This window comes from Calliopsis andreniformis, unplaced genomic scaffold (genome assembly GCF_051401765.1).
Source record: "Calliopsis andreniformis isolate RMS-2024a unplaced genomic scaffold, iyCalAndr_principal scaffold0051, whole genome shotgun sequence".
NCBI classification, from domain to species: domain Eukaryota; kingdom Metazoa; phylum Arthropoda; class Insecta; order Hymenoptera; family Andrenidae; genus Calliopsis; species Calliopsis andreniformis.
The window spans coordinates 4,061,252-4,084,923 of record NW_027480460.1 but is presented as its reverse complement, the minus strand read 5'-3'; positions in this window follow the sequence as shown (position 1 = coordinate 4,084,923).

Below are 23,672 nucleotides of genomic sequence, written 5' to 3'. Positions count from 1 at the left end.
ACTGTTTGATCTGGTGGAGCAACTCCCTAGAGTGAAGCGTCGGTTGCCTGGTACGTAGAAATGACAATCACTTTCACACGGGTTGCAATTATTCCTGTTATAGGATGGAAAGACAGTTGTATTTTTATTGTATTTTATACTTCAGGCGCTGACTTCTGAGGCCGTAGCTATCCGATGTGGTGGTAGAACGCCATACAGTGAAGCCTCGGTTGCCCGGAACGTAGAAATGACCATAACTTTCACACTGGTTGCTATCATTCGTTTTATATGATGGAAAAACTGTTGTATTTATATTGCATTTTATGCTTCTGGCGTTCACTTCTTAGGCCCTAACTATTCCATCTGGTGGAACAACGCCCTAGGGTAAAGCCCAGGTTGCGCGGAACGTTGAAATGACCATAACTTTCACACTGGTAGCAATTATTCGTTTTATACGTTGGAAGAACTGCTAAATTTATATTGCATTTTATGCTTCGGGCATTGACTTCTAAGGCCCTAACTATTCAATCTGTTGGAGCAACGCCCTAGGGTGAAGCCTAGGTTGCTCGGAAAGTAGACATGACCATAACTTTCATACTGGTTGCAATTATTCGTTTTATATGATGGAAAAGCTGTTGCATCATTAATGTATTTTATTCATCTGGGGTTGACTTCTAAGGCCCTAACTATTCGATCAGGTGGAGCAACGCCCTAGAGGGAAGCCTAGGTTGCCGGGAACGTAGAAATGACCATAACTTTCACACTGGTTGCAATTATTTGTTTTATACGATGGAAAAACTGTTCTATTTATTTTGTATTTAATGCTTCGGGCGTTGACTTCTAAGGCCCTAACTGTTTGATCTGGTGGAGCAACGCCCTAGAGTGAAGCCTAGGTTGCCTGACACGTAGAAATGACCATCACTTACACACGGGTTGCAATCATTCCTGATATAGGATGGAAATACTGTTGTATTTATATTGTATTTTATGCTTCGGGCGTTGACTTCTAAGGCCCTAACTATTCGATCTGGTGGAGCAACGACCTAGAGTGCAGCCTAGATTGCCCGGAACGTAGAAATGACCATAACTTTCACACTGGTTGCTATCATTCGTTTTATATGATGGAAAAACTGTTATATTTATATTGTATTTTATGCTTCTGGCGTTCACTTCTTAGGCCCTAACTATTTGATCTGGTGGAACAACGGCCTAGGGTGAAGCCTAGGTTGCCCAGAACGTAGAAATGACCATAACTTCCACACTGGTTGCAATTATTCGTTTTATACGATGGAAAAGCTGTTGTATTTATATCGTTTTTTATGCTTCTGGCGTTGACTTCTTAGTCCCTAACTATTCCATGTGGTGGAACAACGCACTAGGGTAAAGCCCAGATTGCGCGGAACGTAGAAATGACCATAACTTTCACACTGGTAGCAATTTTTCGTTTTATACGATGGAAAAACTGTTCTATTTATTTTGTATTTAATGCTTCGGGCGTTGACTTCTAAGGCCCTAACTGTTTGATCTGGTGGAGCAACGCCCTAGAGTGAAGCCTAGATTGCCTGAAAAGTAGAAATGACCATCCCTTTCACACGGGTTGCAATTATTCCTGTTATAGGATGGAAAGACAGTTGTATTTTTATTGTATTTTATACTTCAGGCGTTGACTTCTGAGGCCGTAGCGATTCGATGCGGTGGAAGAACGACATACAGTGAAGCATAGGTTGCCCGGAACGTAGAAATGACCATAAGTTTCATACTGTTTGCAATTATTCGTTTTATACGATGCAAAAACTGTTCTATTTATTTTGTATTTAATGCATCGGGCGTTGACTTCTAAGGCCCTAACTGTTTGATCTGGTGGAGCAACGCCCTAGAGTGAAGCCTAGATTGCCTGAAAAGTAGAAATGACCATCCCTTTCACACGGGTTGCAATTATTCCTGTTATAGGATGGAAAGACAGTTGTATTTTTATTGTATTTTATACTTCAGGCGTTGACTTCTGAGGCCGTAGCGATTCGATGCGGTGGAAGAACGACATACAGTGAAGCATAGGTTGCCCGGAACGTAGAAATGACCATAAGTTTCATACTGTTTGCAATTATTCGTTTTATACGATGCAAAAACTGTTGTATTCATATTGTATTTTACGCTTCTGGCGTTCACTTCTTAGGCCCTAACTATTCGATCTGGTGGTACAACGCCCTGGAGTGAACCCTAGGTTGCCCGGAACGTAGAAATGACCATAACTTTCACACTGGTAGCAATTATTCGTTTTATATGATGGAAAAGCTGTTGCATCATTAATGTATTTTATTCATCTGGGGTTGACTTCTAAGGCCCTAACTATTCGATCAGGTGGAGCACCGCCCTAGAGTGAAGCCTAGGTTGCCCGTAACATAGAAATGACCATAACTTTTACACTGGTAGCAATTATTCGTTTAATACAATGGAAAAACTGTTCTATTTATTTTGTATTTAATGCTTCGGGCGTTGACTTCTAAGGCCCCAACTGTTTGATCTGGTGGAGCAACGCCCTAGAGTGAAGCCTAGGTTGCCTGGAACGTAGAAATGACCATCACTTTCACACGGGTTGCAATTATTCCTGTTATAGGATGGAAAGACTGTTGTATTTTTATTGCATTTTATGCTTCTGGCGTTCACTTCTTAGGCCCTAACTATTCGATCTGGTGGCACAACGGCCTAGGGTGAAGCCTAGGTTGCCCGGAACGTAGAAATGACCATAAGTTTCATACTGGTTGCAATTATTCGTTTTACACGATGGAAAAACTGTTGTATTTATATTGTATTTTATGCTTCTGGCGTTCACTTCTTAGGCCCTAACTATTCGATCTGTTGGAACAACGGCCTAGGGTGAAGCCTAGGTTGCCCGGAACGTAGAAATGACCATAACTTTTACACTGGTAGCAATTATTCGTTTTATACGATGGAAAAGCTGTTGTATTTATATCGTATTTTATGCTTCTGGCGTTGACTTCTTAGGCCCTAACTATTCCATCTGGTGGAACAACGCCCTAGGGTGAAGTCTAGGTTGCCCGGAAGGTAGTAATGACCATAACTTTCACACTGGTAGCAATTATTCGTTTTATACGATGGAAAAACTGTTCTATTTATTTTATATTTTATGCTTCGGGCGTTGACTTCTAAGGCCCTAACTATTCGATCTGGTGGAGCAACGCCCTAGAGTGAAGCCTAGGTTGCCCGGTACGTAGAAATGACCATCACTTTCAAACTGGTTGCAATTAATTGTTTTATACGATGAAAAAACTGTTGTATTTATATCGTATTTTATGCTTCTGGCGTTGACTTCTTAGGCCCTAACTATTCCATCTGGTGGAACAACGCCCTAGGGTGAAGTCTAGGTTGCCCGGAAGGTAGTAATGACCATAACTTTCACACTGGTAGCAATTATTCGTTTTATACGTTGGAAGAACTGTTATATTTATATTGCATTTTATGCTTCGGGCATTGACTTCTAAGGCCCTAACTATTCGATCTAGTGGAGCAACGCCCTAGAGTGCAGCCTAGGTTGCCCGGAACGAAGAAATGACCATAACTTTCACATTGGTTGCTATCATTCGCTTTATATGATGGAAAAACTGTTGTATTTATATTGTATTTTATGCTTCTGGCGTTCACTTCTTAGGCCCTAACTATTCGATCTGGTGGAACAACGGCCTAGGGTGAAGCCTAGGTTGCCCGGAACGTAGAAATGACCATAACTTTTACACTGGTAGCAATTATTCGTTTTATACGATGGAAAAGCTGTTGTATTTATATCGTATTTTATGCTTCTGGCGTTGACTTCTTAGGCCCTAACTATTCCATCTGGTGGAACAACGCCCTAGGCTAAAGCCCAGGTTGCGCGGAACGTAGAAATGACCATAAGTTTCACACTGGTAGCAATTATTCGTTTTATACGTTGGAAGAACTGTTATATTTATATTGCATTTTATGCTTCGGGCATTGACTTCTAAGGCCCTAACTATTCAATCTGTTGGAGCAACGCCCTAGGGTGAAGCCCAGGTTGCCCGGAAAGTAGACATGACCATAACTTTCATACTGGTTGCAATTATTCGTTTTATATGATGGAAAAGCTGTTGCATCATGAATGTATTTTATTCATCTGGGGTTGACTTCTAAGGCCCTAACTATTCGATCAGGTGGAGCAACGCCCTAGAGGGAAGCCTAGGTTGCCCGGAACGTAGAAATGACCATAACTTTCACACTGGTTGCAATTATTTATTTTATACGATGGAAAAGCTGTTGTATTTATATCGTGTTTTATACTTCTGGCGTTGACTTCTTAGGCCCTAACTATTCCATCTGGTGGAACAACGCCCTAGGGTAAAGCCCAGGTTGCGCGGAACGTAGAAATGACCATAACTTTCACACTGGTAGCAATTATTCGTTTTATACGATGGAGGAACTGTTATATTTATATTGCATTTTATGCTTCGGGCATAGACTTCTAAGGCCCTAACTATTCAATCTGTTGGAGCAACGCCCTAGGGTGAAGCCTAGGTTGCCCGGAAAGTATACATGACCATAACTTTCATACTGGTTGCAATTATTCGTTTTATATGATGGAAAAGCTGTTGCACCAATAATGTATTTTATTCATCTGGGGTTGACTTCTAAGGCCCTAACTATTCGATCAGGTGGAGCACCGCCCTAGAGTGAAGCCTAGGTTGCCCGGAACATAGAAATGACCATAACCTTTACACTGGTAGCAATTATTCGTTTTATACAATGGAAAAACTGTACTATTTATTTTGTATTTAATGCTTCGGGCGTTGTCTTCTAAGGCCCTAACTGTTTGATCTGGTGGAGCAACGCCCTAGAGTGAAGCCTAGGTTGCCCGGAACGTGGAAATGATCATAACTTTCACACTGGTTGCTATTATTCGTTTTATACGATGGAGAAACTGTTATATTTATATTGTATTTTATGCTTCTGGCGTTGACTTCTTAGGCCCTAACTATTCGATCTTGTGGGACAACGCCCTGGAGTGAAGCCTAGGTTGCCTGGAACGTAGAAATGACCATCACTTTCACACGGGTTGCAATCATTCCTGTTATAGGATGGAAATACTGTTGTATCTTTATTGTATTTTATACTTCAGGCGTTGACTTCTGAGGCCGTATCTATTCGATGCGGTGGAAGAACGACATACAGTGAAGCCTAGGTTGCCCGGAACGTAGAAATGACCATATGTTTCATACTGGTTGCAATTATTCGTTTTATACGATGGAAAAACTGTTGTATTTATATTGTATTTTACGCTTCTGGCGTTCACTTCTTAGGCCCTAACTATTCGATCTGGTGGTACAACGCCCTGGAGTGAAGCCTAGGTTGCCCGAAACGTAGAAATGACCATAACTTTCACACTGGTAGCAATTATTCGTTTTATGCAATGGAAAAACTGTTCTATTTATTTTGTATTTAATACTTGGGGCGTTGACTTCTAAGGCCCTAACTGTTTGATCTGGAGGAGGAACGCCCTAGAGTGAAGCGTAGGTTGCCTGGAACGTAGAAATGACAATCACTTTCACACGGGTTGCAATTATTCCTGTTATAGGATGGAAAGACAGTTGTATTTTTATAGCATTTTATGCTTCTGGCGTTCACTTCTTAGGCTCTAACTATTCGATCTGGTGGAACAACGGCCTAGGGTGAAGACTAGGTTGCCCGGAACGTAGAAATGACCATAACTTTTACAGTGGTAGGAATTATTTATTTTGTACGATGGAAAAGCTGTTGTATTTATATCGTATTTTATGCTTCTGGCGTTGACTTCTTAGGCCCTAACTATTCCATCTGGTGGAACAACGCCCTAGGGTAAAGCCCAGGTTGCGCGGAACGTAGAAATGACCATAAGTTTCACACTGGTAGCAATTATTCGTTTTATACGTTGGAAGAACTGTTATATTTATATTGCATTTTATGCTTCGGGCATTGACTTCTAAGGCCCTAACTATTCAATCTGTTGGAGCAACGCCCTAGGGTGAAGCCCAGGTTGCCCGGAAAGTAGACATGACCATAACTTTCATACTGGTTGCAATTATTCGTTTTATATGATGGAAAAGCTGTTGCATCATGAATGTATTTTATTCATCTGGGGTTGACTTCTAAGGCCCTAACTATTCGATCAGGTGGAGCAACGCCCTAGAGGGAAGCCTAGGTTGCCCGGAACGTAGAAATGACCATAACTTTCACACTGGTTGCAATTATTTATTTTATACGATGGAAAAGCTGTTGTATTTATATCGTGTTTTATACTTCTGGCGTTGACTTCTTAGGCCCTAACTATTCCATCTGGTGGAACAACGCCCTAGGGTAAAGCCCAGGTTGCGCGGAACGTAGAAATGACCATAACTTTCACACTGGTAGCAATTATTCGTTTTATACGATGGAGGAACTGTTATATTTATATTGCATTTTATGCTTCGGGCATAGACTTCTAAGGCCCTAACTATTCAATCTGTTGGAGCAACGCCCTAGGGTGAAGCCTAGGTTGCCCGGAAAGTAGACATGACCATAACTTTCATACTGGTTGCAATTATTCGTTTTATATGATGGAAAAGCTGTTGCACCAATAATGTATTTTATTCATCTGGGGTTGACTTCTAAGGCCCTAACTATTCGATCAGGTGGAGCACCGCCCTAGAGTGAAGCCTAGGTTGCCCGGAACATAGAAATGACCATAACCTTTACACTGGTAGCAATTATTCGTTTTATACAATGGAAAAACTGTACTATTTATTTTGTATTTAATGCTTCGGGCGTTGTCTTCTAAGGCCCTAACTGTTTGATCTGGTGGAGCAACGCCCTAGAGTGAAGCCTAGGTTGCCCGGAACGTGGAAATGATCATAACTTTCACACTGGCTGCTATTATTCGTTTTATACGATGGAGAAACTGTTATATTTATATTGTATTTTATGCTTCTGGCGTTGACTTCTTAGGCCCTAACTATTCGATCTTGTGGGACAACGCCCTGGAGTGAAGCCTAGGTTGCCTGGAACGTAGAAATGACCATCACTTTCACACGGGTTGCAATCATTCCTGTTATAGGATGGAAATACTGTTGTATTTTTATTGTATTTTATACTTCAGGCGTTGACTTCTGAGGCCGTATCTATTCGATGCGGTGGAAGAACGACATACAGTGAAGCCTAGGTTGCCCGGAACGTAGAAATGACCATATGTTTCATACTGGTTGCAATTATTCGTTTTATACGATGGAAAAACTGTTGTATTTATATTGTATTTTACGCTTCTGGCGTTCACTTCTTAGGCCCTAACTATTCGATCTGGTGGTACAACGCCCTGGAGTGAAGCCTAGGTTGCCCGAAACGTAGAAATGACCATAACTTTCACACTGGTAGCAATTATTCGTTTTATGCAATGGAAAAACTGTTCTATATATTTTGTATTTAATACTTGGGGCGTTGACTTCTAAGGCCCTAACTGTTTGATCTGGAGGAGGAACGCCCTAGAGTGAAGCGTAGGTTGCCTGGAACGTAGAAATGACAATCACTTTCACACGGGTTGCAATTATTCCTGTTATAGGATGGAAAGACAGTTGTATTTTTATTGCATTTTATGCTTCTGGCGTTCACTTCTTAGGCTCTAACTATTCGATCTGGTGGAACAACGGCCTAGGGTGAAGACTAGGTTGCCCGGAACGTAGAAATGACCATAACTTTTACAGTGGTAGGAATTATTTATTTTATGCGATGGAAAAGCTGTTGTATTTATATCGTATTTTATGCTTCTGGCGTTGACTTCATAGGCCCTAACTATTCCATCTGGTGGAACAACGCCCTAGGGTAAAGCCCAGGTTGCGCGGAACGTAGAAATGACCATAAGTTTCACACTGGTAGCAATTATTCGTTTTATACGTTGGAAGAACTGTTATATTTATATTGCATTTTATGCTTCGGGCATTGACTTCTAAGGCCCTAACTATTCAATCTGTTGGAGCAACGCCCTAGGGTGAAGCCCAGGTTGCCCGGAAAGTAGACATGACCATAACTTTCATACTGGTTGCAATTATTCGTTTTATGCAATGGAAAAACTGTTCTATTTATTTTGTATTTAATGCTTGGGGCGTTGACTTCTAAGGCACTAACTGTTTGATCTGGTGGAGCAACTCCCTAGAGTGAAGCGTCGGTTGCCTGGTACGTAGAAATGACAATCACTTTCACACGGGTTGCAATTATTCCTGTTATAGGATGGAAAGACAGTTGTATTTTTATTGTATTTTATACTTCAGGCGTTGACTTCTGAGGCCGTAGCTATCCGATGTGGTGGTAGAACGCCATACAGTGAAGCCTCGGTTGCCCGGAACGTAGAAATGACCATAACTTTCACACTGGTTGCTATCATTCGTTTTATATGATGGAAAAACTGTTGTATTTATATTGCATTTTATGCTTCTGGCGTTCACTTCTTAGGCCCTAACTATTCGATCTGGTGGAACAACGGATTAGGGTGAAGCCTAGGTTGCCCGGAACGTAGAAATGACCATAACTTTCACACTGGTTGCAATTATTTATTTTATACGATGGAAAAGCTGTTGTATTTATATCGTATTTTATGCTTCTGGCGTTGACTTCTTAGGCCCTAACTATTCCATCTGGTGGATCAACGCCCTAGGGTAAAGCCCAGGTTGCGCGGAACGTTGAAATGACCATAACTTTCACACTGGTAGCAATTATTCGTTTTATACGTTGGAAGAACTGCTAAATTTATATTGCATTTTATGCTTCGGGCATTGACTTCTAAGGCCCTAACTATTCAATCTGTTGGAGCAACGCCCTAGGGTGAAGCCTAGGTTGCTCGGAAAGTAGACATGACCATAACTTTCATACTGGTTGCAATTATTCGTTTTATATGATGGAAAAGCTGTTGCATCATTAATGTATTTTATTCATCTGGGGTTGACTTCTAAGGCCCTAACTATTCGATCAGGTGGAGCAACGCCCTAGAGGGAAGCCTAGGTTGCCGGGAACGTAGAAATGACCATAACTTTCACACTGGTTGCAATTATTTGTTTTATACGATGGAAAAACTGTTCTATTTATTTTGTATTTAATGCTTCGGGCGTTGACTTCTAAGGCCCTAACTGTTTGATCTGGTGGAGCAACGCCCTAGAGTGAAGCCTAGGTTGCCTGACACGTAGAAATGACCATCACTTTCACACGGGTTGCAATCATTCCTGATATAGGATGGAAATACTGTTGTATTTATATTGTATTTTATGCTTCGGGCGTTGACTTCTAAGGCCCTAACTATTCGATCTGGTGGAGCAACGACCTAGAGTGCAGCCTAGATTGCCCGGAACGTAGAAATGACCATAACTTTCACACTGGTTGCTATCATTCGTTTTATATGATGGAAAAACTGTTATATTTATATTGTATTTTATGCTTCTGGCGTTCACTTCTTAGGCCCTAACTATTTGATCTGGTGGAACAACGGCCTAGGGTGAAGCCTAGGTTGCCCAGAACGTAGAAATGACCATAACTTCCACACTGGTTGCAATTATTCGTTTTATACGATGGAAAAGCTGTTGTATTTATATCGTTTTTTATGCTTCTGGCGTTGACTTCTTAGTCCCTAACTATTCCATGTGGTGGAACAACGCACTAGGGTAAAGCCCAGATTGCGCGGAACGTAGAAATGACCATAACTTTCACACTGGTAGCAATTTTTCGTTTTATACGATGGAAAAACTGTTCTATTTATTTTGTATTTAATGCTTCGGGCGTTGACTTCTAAGGCCCTAACTGTTTGATCTGGTGGAGCAACGCCCTAGAGTGAAGCCTAGATTGCCTGAAAAGTAGAAATGACCATCCCTTTCACACGGGTTGCAATTATTCCTGTTATAGGATGGAAAGACAGTTGTATTTTTATTGTATTTTATACTTCAGGCGTTGACTTCTGAGGCCGTAGCGATTCGATGCGGTGGAAGAACGACATACAGTGAAGCATAGGTTGCCCGGAACGTAGAAATGACCATAAGTTTCATACTGTTTGCAATTATTCGTTTTATACGATGCAAAAACTGTTCTATTTATTTTGTATTTAATGCATCGGGCGTTGACTTCTAAGGCCCTAACTGTTTGATCTGGTGGAGCAACGCCCTAGAGTGAAGCCTAGATTGCCTCAAAAGTAGAAATGACCATCCCTTTCACACGGGTTGCAATTATTCCTGTTATAGGATGGAAAGACAGTTGTATTTTTATTGTATTTTATACTTCAGGCGTTGACTTCTGAGGCCGTAGCGATTCGATGCGGTGGAAGAACGACATACAGTGAAGCATAGGTTGCCCGGAACGTAGAAATGACCATAAGTTTCATACTGTTTGCAATTATTCGTTTTATACGATGCAAAAACTGTTGTATTTATATTGTATTTTACGCTTCTGGCGTTCACTTCTTAGGCCCTAACTATTCGATCTGGTGGTACAACGCCCTGGAGTGAACCCTAGGTTGCCCGGAACGTAGAAATGACCATAACTTTCACACTGGTAGCAATTATTCGTTTTATATGATGGAAAAGCTGTTGCATCATTAATGTATTTTATTCATCTGGGGTTGACTTCTAAGGCCCTAACTATTCGATCAGGTGGAGCACCGCCCTAGAGTGAAGCCTAGGTTGCCCGTAACATAGAAATGACCATAACTTTTACACTGGTAGCAATTATTCGTTTAATACAATGGAAAAACTGTTCTATTTATTTTGTATTTAATGCTTCGGGCGTTGACCTCTAAGGCCCCAACTGTTTGATCTGGTGGAGCAACGCCCTAGAGTGAAGCCTAGGTTGCCTGGAACGTAGAAATGACCATCACTTTCACACGGGTTGCAATTATTCCTGTTATAGGATGGAAAGACTGTTGTATTTTTATTGCATTTTATGCTTCTGGCGTTCACTTCTTAGGCCCTAACTATTCGATCTGGTGGCACAACGGCCTAGGGTGAAGCCTAGGTTGCCCGGAACGTAGAAATGACCATAAGTTTCATACTGGTTGCAATTATTCGTTTTACACGATGGAAAAACTGTTGTATTTATATTGTATTTTATGCTTCTGGCGTTGACTTCTAAGGCACTAACTATTCGATCTGGTGGAGCAACGCCCTAGAGTGAAGCCTAGGTTGCCCGGAACGTAGAATTGACCATCACTTTCAAACTGGTTGCAATTATTCCTGATATGCGATGGAAACACTGTTGTATTTTTTTTGCATTTTATGGTTCAGGCGTTGACTTCTAAGGCCCTAACTATTCAACATGTTGGAGCAACGCCCTAGGGTGAAGCCTAGGTTGCTCGGAAAGTAGAAATGTCCATAAGTTTCATACTGGTTGCAATTATTCGTTTTATACGATGGAAGAACAGTTGTATTTATATTGTATTTTATGCATCTGGCGTTGACTTCTAAGGCACTAACAATTCGATCTGGTGGAACAACGCAATAGTGTGATGCCTAGGTTGCCGGAACGTAGAATTGGCCATCAATTTCAAAGTGGTAGCAATTATACCTGTTATATGATGGAAACACTGCTGTATTTTTTTTGCATTTTATGGTTCGGGCGTTGACTTCTAAGGCCGTAACTATTCAATCCGTTGGAGCAACGCCCATGGGTGAAGCCTAGGTTGCTCGGAAAGTAGAAATGACCATAAGTTTCATTCTGGTTGCAATTATTCGTTTTATACGGTGGAAAAGCTGTTGTATTTATATTGTATTTTATGCTTCTGGCGTTGATTTCTAAGGCACTAACGATTCGATCTGTTGGAGCGACGCCCCAGAGTGAAGCCTAGGTTGCCCGGAACGTAGAATTGGCCATCACTTTCAAACTGGTTGCAATTATTCCTGTTATATGAGGGAAACACTGTTGTATTTTTTTTGCATTTTATGGTTCGGGCGTTGACTTCTAAGGCCCTAACTATTCAGTCTGTTGGAGCAACGCCCTGGGGTGAAGCCTAGCTTGCTCGGAAAGTAGAAATGACCATAAGTTTCATACTGGTTGCAATTGTTCGTTTTATACGATGGAAAAGCTGTTGTATTTATATCGTATTTTATGCTTATGGCGTTGACTTCTTAGGCCGTAACTATTCCGTCTGGTGGAGCAACGCCCTGGTCTGAAACCTAGGTTGCCCGGAACGTAGAATTGGCCATCACTTTCAAACTGGTTGCAATTATTCCTGTTATATGAGGGAAACACTGTTGTATTTTTTTTGCATTTTATGGTTCGGGCGTTGACTTCTAAGGCCCTAACTATTCAGTCTGTTGGAGCAACGCCCTGGGGTGAAGCCTAGCTTGCTCGGAAAGTAGAAATGACCATAAGTTTCATACTGGTTGCAATTGTTCGTTTTATACGATGGAAAAGCTGTTGTATTTATATCGTATTTTATGCTTCTGGCGTTGACTTCCTAGGCCGTAACTATTCCGTCTGGTGGAGCAACGCCCTGGTCTGAAACCTAGGTTGCCCGCAACGTAGAATTGGCCATCACTTTCAAACTGGTTGCAATTATTCCTGACATATGATGGAAACACTGTTGTATTTTTTTTGCATTTTATGGTTCGGGCGTTGACTTCTAAGGCCCTAACTATTCAATCCGTTGGAGCAACGCCCTAGGGTGAAGCCTAGGTTGCTCGGAAAGTTGAAATGACCATAAGTTTCATACTGGTTGCAATTATTCGTTTTATACGATGGACAAACTGTTGTATTTATACTGTATTTTATGCTTCTGGCGTTGACTTCTAAGGCACTAACTATTCGATCTGGTGGAGCAACGCCCTAGAGTGAAGCCTAGGTTGCCCGGAACGTAGAATTGACCATCACTTTCAAACTGGTTGCAATTATTCCTGATATGTGATGGAAACACTGTTGTATTTTTTTTGCATTTTATGGTTCAGGCGTTGACTTCTAAGGCCCTAACTATTCAATCTGTTGGAGCAACGCCCTAGGGTGAAGCCTAGGTTGCTCGGAAAGTAGAAATGTCCATAAGTTTCATACTGGTTGCAATTATTCGTTTTATACGATGGAAGAACAGTTGTATTTATATTGTATTTTATGCATCTGGCGTTGACTTCTAAGGCACTAACAATTCGATCCGGTGGAACAACGCAATAGTGTGATGCCTAGGTTGCCGGAACGTAGAATTGGCCATCAATTTCAAAGTGGTAGCAATTATACCTGTTATATGATGGAAACACTGCTGTATTTTTTTTGCATTTTATGGTTCGGGCGTTGACTTCTAAGGGCGTAACTGTTCAATCCGTTGGAGCAACGCCCAAGGGTGAAGCCTAGGTTGCTCGGAAAGTAGAAATGACCATAAGTTTCATTCTGGTTGCAATTATTCGTTTTATACGGTGGAAAAGCTGTTGTATTTATATTGTATTTTATGCTTCTGGCGTTGATTTCTAAGGCACTAACGATTCGATCTGTTGGAGCGACGCCCCAGAGTGAAGCCTAGGTTGCCCGGAACGTAGAATTGGCCATCACTTTCAAACTGGTTGCAATTATTCCTGTTATATGAGGGAAACACTGTTGTATTTTTTTTGCATTTTATGGTTCGGGCGTTGACTTCTAAGGCCCTAACTATTCAGTCTGTTGGAGCAACGCCCTGGGGTGAAGCCTAGCTTGCTCGGAAAGTAGAAATGACCATAAGTTTCATACTGGTTGCAATTGTTCGTTTTATACGATGGAAAAGCTGTTGTATTTATATCGTATTTTATGCTTATGGCGTTGACTTCTTAGGCCGTAACTATTCCGTCTGGTGGAGCAACGCCCTGGTCTGAAACCTAGGTTGCCCGGAACGTAGAATTGGCCATCACTTTCAAACTGGTTGCAATTATTCCTGTTATATGATGGAAACACTGTTGAATTTTTTTTGCATTTTATGGTTCGGGCGTTGACTTCTAAGGCCCTAACTATTCAGTCTGTTGGAGCAACGCCCTCGGGAGAAGCCTAGGTTGCTCGGAAAGTAGAAATGACCATAAGTTTCATACTGGTTGCAATTATTCGTCTTATACGATGGAAAAACTGTTGTATTTATAGTGTATTTTATGCATCTGGCGTTGACTTCTAAGGCCCTAGCTATTCGATCTAGTGGAGCAACGCCCTAGAGTGAAGCCTAGGTTGCCCGGAAAGGAGAAATGACCATCACTTTCAAACTGGTTGCAATTAATCCTGTTATACGATGGAAGAACTGTTGTATCTTTATTACATTTTATGCTTCTGGCGTTCACTTCTTAGGCCCTAGCCATTCGATCTGGTGGAACAACGGCCTAGGGTGAAGCCTAGCTTGCCCGGAACGTAGAAATGACCATTACTTTCACACTGTTTGCAATTATTCCTTTTATACGATGGAAAAGCTGTTGTATTTATATCGTATTTTATGCTTCTGGCGTTTACTTCTAAGGACCTAACTATTCGATCTGGTGGAGCAACGCCCTAGAGTGAATCCTAGGTTGCTCGGAAAGTAGAAATGACCATAAGTTTCATACTGGTTGCAATTATTCGTTTTATACGATGGAAAAGCTGTTGTATTTTTATTGCGTTTTATGCTTCTGGCGTTGACTTCTAAGGCCCTAGCTGTTCGATCTAGTGGAGCAACGCCCTAGAGTGAAGCCTAGGTTGCCCGGAAAGGAGAAATGACCATCACGTTCAAACTGGTTGCAATTAATCCTTTTATACGATGGAAACGCTGTTGTATTTATATTGTATTTTATGCTTCTGGCGTTGACTTCTAAGGCCGTAGCTATTAGATGTGGTGGAGCAACGCCCTAGAGTGACGCCTAGGGTGCTCGGAACGTAGAAATGACCATTACTTTCACACTGGTTGCAATTACTCGTTTTATACTATGGAAAAGCTGTTGTGTTTATATCGTATTTTATGCTTCTGGCGTTGACTTCTTAGCCCGTAACTATTCGGTCTGGTGGAGCAACGCCCTGAAGTTAAACCTTGGTTGCCCGGAACGTAGAATTGGCCATCACTTTCAAACTGGTTGCAATTATTCCTGTTATATGATGGAAACACTGTTGTATTTTTTTTGCATTGTATGGTTCGGGCGTTGACTTCTAAGGCCCTAGCTATTCAATCTGTTGGAGCAACGTCCTAGGGTGAAGCCTAGGTTGCTCGGAAAGTAGAAATGACCATAAGTTTCATACTGGTTGCAATTGTTCGTTTTATACGATGGAAAAGCTGTTGTATTTATATCGTATTTTATGCTTCTGGCTTTGACTTCTTAGGCCGTAACTATTCCGTCTGGTGGAGCAACGCCCTGGTCTGAAACCTAGGTTGCCCGGAACGTAGAATTGGCCATCACTTTCAAACTGGTTGCAGTTATTCCTGTTATAGGATGGATACACTGTTGTATTTTTTTTGCATTTTATGGTTCGGGTGTTGACTTCTAAGGCCCTAACTATTCAATCCGTTGGAGCAACGCCCTAGGGTGAAGCCTTTGTTGCTCGGAAAGTAGAAATGACCATAAGTTTCATACTGGTTGCAATTATTTGTTTTATACGATGGAAAAACTGTTGTATTCATATTGTATTTTATGCTTCTGGCGTTGACTTCTAAGGCACTAACTATTCGATCTGGTGGAGCAACGCCCTAGAGTGAAGCATAGGTTGCCCGGAACGAAGAATTGGCCATCACTTTCAAACTGGTTGCAATTATTCCTGTTATATGATGGAAACACTGTTGTATTTTTTTTGCATTTTATGGTTCGGGCGCTGACTTCTAAGGCCCTAACTAATCAACCTGTTGGAGCAACGCCCTAGGGTGAGGCCTAGGTTGCTCGGAAAGTAGAAATTTCCATAAGCTTCATACTGGTTGCAATTATTCGTTTTATACGATGGAAAAACTGTTGTATTTATATTGTATTTTATGCTTCTGGCGTTGACTTCTAAGGCACTAACTATTCGATCTGGTGGAGCAACGCAGTAGTGTGAAGCCTAGGTTGCCCCGAACGTAGAATTGGCCATCACTTTCAAACTGGTTGCAATTATTCCTGTTATATGATGGAAACACTGTTGTATTTTTTTTGCATTTTATGGTTCGGGCGTTGACTTCTAAGGCCCTAACTATTCAATCTGTTGGAGCAACGCCCTAGGGTGAATCCTAGGTTGCTCGGAAAGTAGAAATGACCATAAGTTTCATACTGGTTGCAATTATTCGTTTTATACGATGGAAAAACTGTTGTATTTATATTGTATTTTATGCTTCTGGCGTTGACTTCTAAGGCACTAACTATTCGATCTGGTGGAGCAACGCCCTAGAGTGAAGCCTAGGTTGCCCGGAACGTAGAATTGGCCATCACTTTCAAACTGGTTGCAATTGTTCCTGTTATATGATGGATACACTGTTGTATTTTTATTGCATTTTATGCTTCGGGCGTTGACTTCTAAGGTCCTAACCATTCAATCTGTTGGAGCAACGTCCTAGGGTGAAGCCTAGGTAGCTCGGAAAGTAGAAATGACCATAATTTTCATACTGGTTGCAGTTATTCGTTTTATACGATGGAAAAACTGTTGTATTTATATTGTATTTTATGCTTCTGGCGTTGACTTCAAAGGCACTAACTATTCGATCATGTGGAGCGACGCCCTAGAGTGAAGCCTAGGTTGACCGGAACGTAGAATTGGCCATCGCTTTCAAACTGGTTGCAATTATTCCTGTTATACGATGGATACACTGTTGTATTTTTATTGCATTTTATGCTTCGGGCGTTGACTTCTAAGGCCCTAACTATTCAATCTGTTGGAGCAACGCCCTAGAGTGAAGCCCAGCTTGCTCGAAAAGTAGAAATGACCATAAGTTTCATACTGGTTGCAATTATTCGTTTTATACGATGGAAAAGCTGTTGCATTTATATCGTATTTTATGCTTCTGGCGTTGACTTCTTAGGCCGTAACTACTCGGTCTGGAGGAGCAACGCCCTGTAGTGAAACCTAGGTTGCCCGGAACGTAGAATTGGCCATCAGTATGAAACTGGTTGCAACTATTCCTGATATATGATGGAAACACTGTTGTATTCTTTTTGCATTTTATGGTTCGGGCGTTGACTTCTAAGGCCCTAACTATTCAATCTGTTGGAGCGACGCCCTAGGGTGAAGCCTATGTTGCTCGGAAAGTAGAAATGTCCATAAGTTTCATACTGGCTGCAATTATTCGTTTTATACGATGGAAAAACTGTTGTATTTATATTGTATTTTATGCTTCTGGCGTCGACTTCTAAGGCACTAACTATTCGATCTGGTGGAGCAACGCAATAGAGTGATGCCTAGGTTGCCCCGAACGTAGAATTGTCCATCAATTTCAAACTGGTTGCAATTATACCTCTTATATGATGGAAACACTGCTGTATTTTTTTTGCATTTTATGGTTCGGGCGTTGACTTCTAAGGCCCTAACTATTCAGTCCGTTGGAGCAACGCCGTAGGGTGAAGCCTAGGTTGCTCGGAAAGTTGAAATGACCATAAGTTTCATACTGGTTGCAATTATTCGTTTTATACGATGGAAAAACTGTTGTATTTATATCGTATTTTATGAATCTGTCGTTGACTTCCAAGGCACTATCTATTCGATCTGGTGGAGCAACGCCCTAGAGCGAAGCCTAGGTTGCCCGGAACGTAGAATTGGCCATCTCTTTCAAACTGGTTGCAATTATTCCTGTTATATGATGGAAACACTGTTGTATTTTTTTTGCATTTTATGGTCCGGTCGTTGACTTCTAAGGTCCTAATTATTCAATCTGTTGGAGCAACGCCCTAGGGTGAAGCCTAGGTTGCTCGCAAAGTAGAAATAACAATAAGTTTCATACTGGTTGCAGTTATTCGTTTTTTACGATGGAAAAACTGTTGTATTTATATTGTATATTATGCTTCTGGCGTTGACTTCTAAGGCACTAACTATTCGATCTGGTGGAGCAACGCCCTAGAGTGAAGCCTAGGTAGACCGGAACGTAGAATTGGACATCGCTTTCAAACTGGTTGCAATTATTCCTGTTATATGATGGATACACTGTTGTATTTTTATTGCATTTTATGGTTCGGGCGTTGAATTCTAAGGTCCTAACTAATCAATCTGTTGGAGCAACGCCGTAGGGTGAAGCCTAGGTTGCTCGGAAAGTTGTAATGACCATAAGTTTCATACTGGTTGCAATTATTCGTTTTATACGATGGAAAAACTGTTGTATTTATATCGTATTTTATGCTTCTGTCGTTGACTTCCAAGGCACTATCTATTCGATCTGGTGGAGCAACGCCCTAGAGCGAAGCCTAGGTTGCCCGGAACGTAGAATTGGCCATCTCTTTCAAACTGGTTGCAATTATTCCTGTTATATGATGGAAACACTGTTGTATTTTTCTTGCATTTTATGGTTCGGGCGTTGAATTCTAAGGTCCTAACTATTCAATCTGTTGGAGCAACGCCCTAGGGTGAAGCCTGGCTTGCTCGGAAAGTAGAAATGACCATAAGTTTCATACTGGTTGCAATTATTCGTTTTATACGATGGAAAAGCTGTTGCATTTATATCGTATTTTATGCTTCTGGCGTTGACTTCTTAGGCCGTAACTACTCGGTCTGGAGGAGCAACGCCCTGTAGTGAAACCTAGGTTGCCCGGAACGTAGAATTGGCCATCAGTATGAAACTGGTTGCAACTATTCCTGATATATGATGGAAACACTGTTGTATTCTTTTTGCATTTTATGGTTCGGGCGTTGACTTCTAAGGCCCTAACTATTCAATCTGTTGGAGCGACGCCCTAGGGTGAAGCCTATGTTGCTCGGAAAGTAGAAATGTCCATAAGTTTCATACTGGCTGCAATTATTCGTTTTATACGATGGAAAAACTGTTGTATTTATATTGTATTTTATGCTTCTGGCGTCGACTTCTAAGGCACTAACTATTCGATCTGGTGGAGCAACGCAATAGAGTGATGCCTAGGTTGCCCGGAACGTAGAATTGTCCATCAATTTCAAACTGGTTGCAATTATACCTCTTATATGATGGAAACACTGTTGTATTTTTATTGCATTTTATGCTTCGGGCGTTGACTTCTAAGGCCCTAACTATTCAATCTGTTGGACCAACGCCCTAGGGTGAAGCCTGGCTTGCTCGGAAAGTAGAAATGACCATAAGTTTCATACTGGTTGCAATTATTCGTTTTACACGATGGAAAGACTGATGTACTTATATCGTATTTTATGCTTCTGGCGTTGACTTCTAGGGCACTATCTATTCGATCTGGTGGAGCAACGCCCTAGAGCGAAGCCTAGGTTGCCCGGAACGTAGAATTGGCCATCACTTTCAAACTGGTTGCAATTATTCCTGTTATATGATGGAAACACTGTTGTATTTTTTTTGCATTTTATGGTTCGGGCGTTGACTTCTAAGGTCCTAACTATTCAATCTGTTGGAGCAACGCCCTCGGGTGAAGCCTAGGTTGCTCGGAAAGTAGAAATGACCATAAGTTTCATACTGGTTGCAATTATTTGTTTTATACGATGGAAAAACTGTTGTATTTATATTGTATTTTATGCTTCTGGCGTTGACTTCTAAGGCACTAACTATTCGATCTGGTGGAGCAACGGCCTGGAGTGAAACCTAGGTTGCCCGGAACGTAGAATTGGCCATCACTTTCAAACTGGTTGCAATTATTCCTGATATATGGTGGAAACACTGTTGTATTGTTATTGCATTTTATGCTTCGGGCGTTGACTTCTAAGGCCCTAACTATTCAATCTGTTGGACCAACGCCCTAGGGTGAAGCCTAGCTTGCTCGGAAAGTAGAAGTGACCATATGTTTCATACTGGTTGCAATTATTCGTTTTATACGATGGAAAAGCTGTTGTATTTATATTGTATTTTATGCTTCTGGCGTTGACTTCTAAGGCTCTAACTATTCAATCTGTTGGAGCAACGCCCTGGGGTGAAGCCTAGGTAGCTCGGAAAGTAGAAATGACCATAAGTTTCATACTGGTTGCAATTATTCGTTTTATACGATGGAAAAACTGTTGTATTTATATTGTATTTTATGCTTCTGGCGTTGACTTCTAAGGCCCTAGCTGTTCGATCTAGTGGAGCAACGCCCTAGAGTGAAGCCGAGGTTGCCCGGAAAGGAGAAATGACCATCACTTTCAAACTGGTTGCAATTAATCCTTTTATACGATGGAAAAGCTGTTGTATTTATATCGCCTTTTATGCTTCTGGCGTTTACTTCTAAGGACCTAACTATTCGATCTGGTGGAGCAACGCCCTAGAGTGAAGCCTAGGTTGCTCGGAATGTAGAAATGTCCATAACTTTCACACTGCTTGCAATTATTCGTTTTATACGATGGAAAAACTGTTGTATTTATATTGTATTTTATGCTTCAGGCGTTGACCTCTAAGGCACTATCTATTCGATCTGGTGGAGCAACGCCCTAGAGCGAAGCCAAGGTTGCCCGGAACGTAGAATTGGCCATCACTTTCAACCTGGTTGCAACTATTCCTGTTATATGATGGAAACACTGTTGTATTTTTCTTGCATTTTATGGTTCGGGCGTTGACTTCTAAGGTCCTAACTATTCAATCTGTTGGAGCAACGCCCTAGGGTGAAGCCTAGGTTGCTCGGAAAGTAGAAATGACCATAAGTTTCATACTGGTTGCAATTATTCGTTTTACACGATGGAAAAACTGTTGTATTTATATTGTATTTTATGCTTCTGTCGTTGACTTCCAAGGCACTATCTATTCGATCTGGTGGAGCAACGCCCTAGAGCGAAGCCTAGGTTGCCCGGAACGTAGAATTGGCCATCTCTTTCAAACTGGTTGCAATTATTCCTGTTATATGATGGAAACACTGTTGTATTTTTTTTGCATTTTATGGTCCGGTCGTTGACTTCTAAGGTCCTAATTATTCAATCTGTTGGAGCAACGCCCTAGGGTGAAGCCTAGGTTGCTCGCAAAGTAGAAATAACAATAAGTTTCATACTGGTTGCAGTTATTCGTTTTATACGATGGAAAAACTGTTGTATCTGTATTGTATATTATGCTTCTGGCGTTGACTTCTAAGGCACTAACTATTCGATCTGGTGGAGCAACGCCCTAGAGTGAAGCCTAGGTAGACCGGAACGTAGAATTGGACATCGCTTTCAAACTGGTTGCAATTATTCCTGTTATATGATGGATACACTGTTGTATTTTTATTGCATTTTATGCTTCGGGCGTTGACTTCTAAGGCCCTAACTATTCAATCTGTTGGACCAACGCCCTAGGGTGAAGCCTGGCTTGCTCGGAAAGTAGAAATGACCATAAGTTTCAAACTGGTTGCAATTATTCGTTTTATACGATGGAAAAACTGTTGTATTTATATCGTATTTTATGCTTCTGGCGTTGACTTCTAAGGCACTATCTATTCGATCTGGTGGAGCAACGCTCTAGAGCGAAGCCTAAGTTGCCCGGAACGTAGAATTGGCCATCACTTTCAAACTGGTTGCAATTATTCCTGTTATATGATGGAAACACTGTTGTATTTTTCTTGCATTTTATGGTTCGGGCGTTGAATTCTAAGGTCCTAACTATTCAATCTGTTGGAGCAACGCCCTGGGGTGAAGCCTAGGTTGCTCGGAAAGTAGAAATGACCATAAGTTTCATACTGGTTGCAATTATTCGTTTTATACGATGGAAAAACTGTTGTATTTATATTGTATTTTATGCTTCTGGCGTTGACTTCTAAGGCACTAACTATTCGATCTGGTGGAGCAACGCCCTGGAGTGAAACCTAGGTTGCCCGGAACGTAGAATTGGCCATCACTTTCAAACTGGTTGCAATTATTCCTGATATATGGTGGAAACACTGTTGTATTGTTATTGCATTTTATGCTTCGGGCGTTGACTTCTAAGGCCCTAACTATTCAATCTGTTGGGCCAACGCCCTAGGGTGGAGCCTAGCTTGCTCGGAAAGTAGAAATGAGCATAAGTTTCACACTGGTTGCAATTATTCGTTTTATACGATGGAAAAACTCTTGTATTTATATTGTATTTTATGCTTCGGGCGTTGACTTCTAAGGCCCTAACTATTCAATCTGTTGGAGCAACGCCCTAGGGTGAAGCCCAGCTTGCTCGAAAAGTAGAAATGACCATAAGTTTCATACTGGTTGCAATTATTCGTTTTATACGATGGAAAAGCGGTTGCATTTATATCGTATTTTATGCTTCTGGCGTTGACTTCTTAGGCCGTAACTACTCGGTCTGGAGGAGCAACGCCCTGTAGTGAAACCTAGGTTGCGCGGAACGTAGAATTGGCCATCAGTATGAAACTGGTTGCAACTATTCCTGATATATGATGGAAACACTGTTGTATTCTTTTTGCATTTTATGGTTCGGGCGTAGACTTCTAAGGCCCTAACTATTCAATCTGTTGGAGCGACGCCCTAGGGTGAAGCCTATGTTGCTCGGAAAGTAGAAATGTCCATAAGTTTCATACTGGCTGCAATTATTCGTTTTATACGATGGAAAAACTATTGTATTTATATTGTATTTTATGCTTCTGGCGTCGACTTCTAAGGCACTAACTATTCGATCTGGTGGAGCAACGCAATAGAGTGATGCCTAGGTTGCCCGGAACGTAGAATTGTCCATCAATTTCAAACTGGTTGCAATTATACCTCTTATATGATGGAAACACTGCTGTATTTTTTTTGCATTTTATGGTTCGGGCGTTGACTTCTAAGGTCCTAACTATTCAATCTGTTGGAGCAACGCCCTCGGGTGAAGCCTAGGTTGCTCGGAAAGTAGAAATGACCATAAGTTTCATACTGGTTGCAATTATTCGTTTTATACGATGGAAAAACTGTTGTATTTATATTGTATTTTATGCTTCTGGCGTTGACTTCTAAGGCACTAACTATTCGATCTGGTGGAGCAACGCCCTGGAGTGAAACCTAGGTTGCCCGGAACGTAGAATTGGCCATCACTTTCAAACTGGTTGCAATTATTCCTGATATATGGTGGAAACACTGTTGTATTGTTATTGCATTTTATGCTTCGGGCGTTGACTTCTAAGGCCCTAACTATTCAATCTGTTGGGCCAACGCCCTAGGGTGGAGCCTAGCTTGCTCGGAAAGTAGAAATGAGCATAAGTTTCACACTGGTTGCAATTATTCGTTTTATACGATGGAAAAACTCTTGTATTTATATTGTATTTTATGCTTCGGGCGTTGACTTCTGAGGCCCTAACTATTCAATCTGTTGGAGCAACGCCCTAGGGTGAAGCCCAGCTTGCTCGAAAAGTAGAAATGACCATAAGTTTCATACTGGTTGCAATTATTCGTTTTATACGATGGAAAAGCGGTTGCATTTATATCGTATTTTATGCTTCTGGCGTTGACTTCTTAGGCCGTAACTACTCGGTCTGGAGGAGCAACGCCCTGTAGTGAAACCTAGGTTGCGCGGAACGTAGAATTGGCCATCAGTATGAAACTGGTTGCAACTATTCCTGATATATGATGGAAACACTGTTGTATTCTTTTTGCATTTTATGGTTCGGGCGTAGACTTCTAAGGCCCTAACTATTCAATCTGTTGGAGCGACGCCCTAGGGTGAAGCCTATGTTGCTCGGAAAGTAGAAATGTCCATAAGTTTCATACTGGCTGCAATTATTCGTTTTATA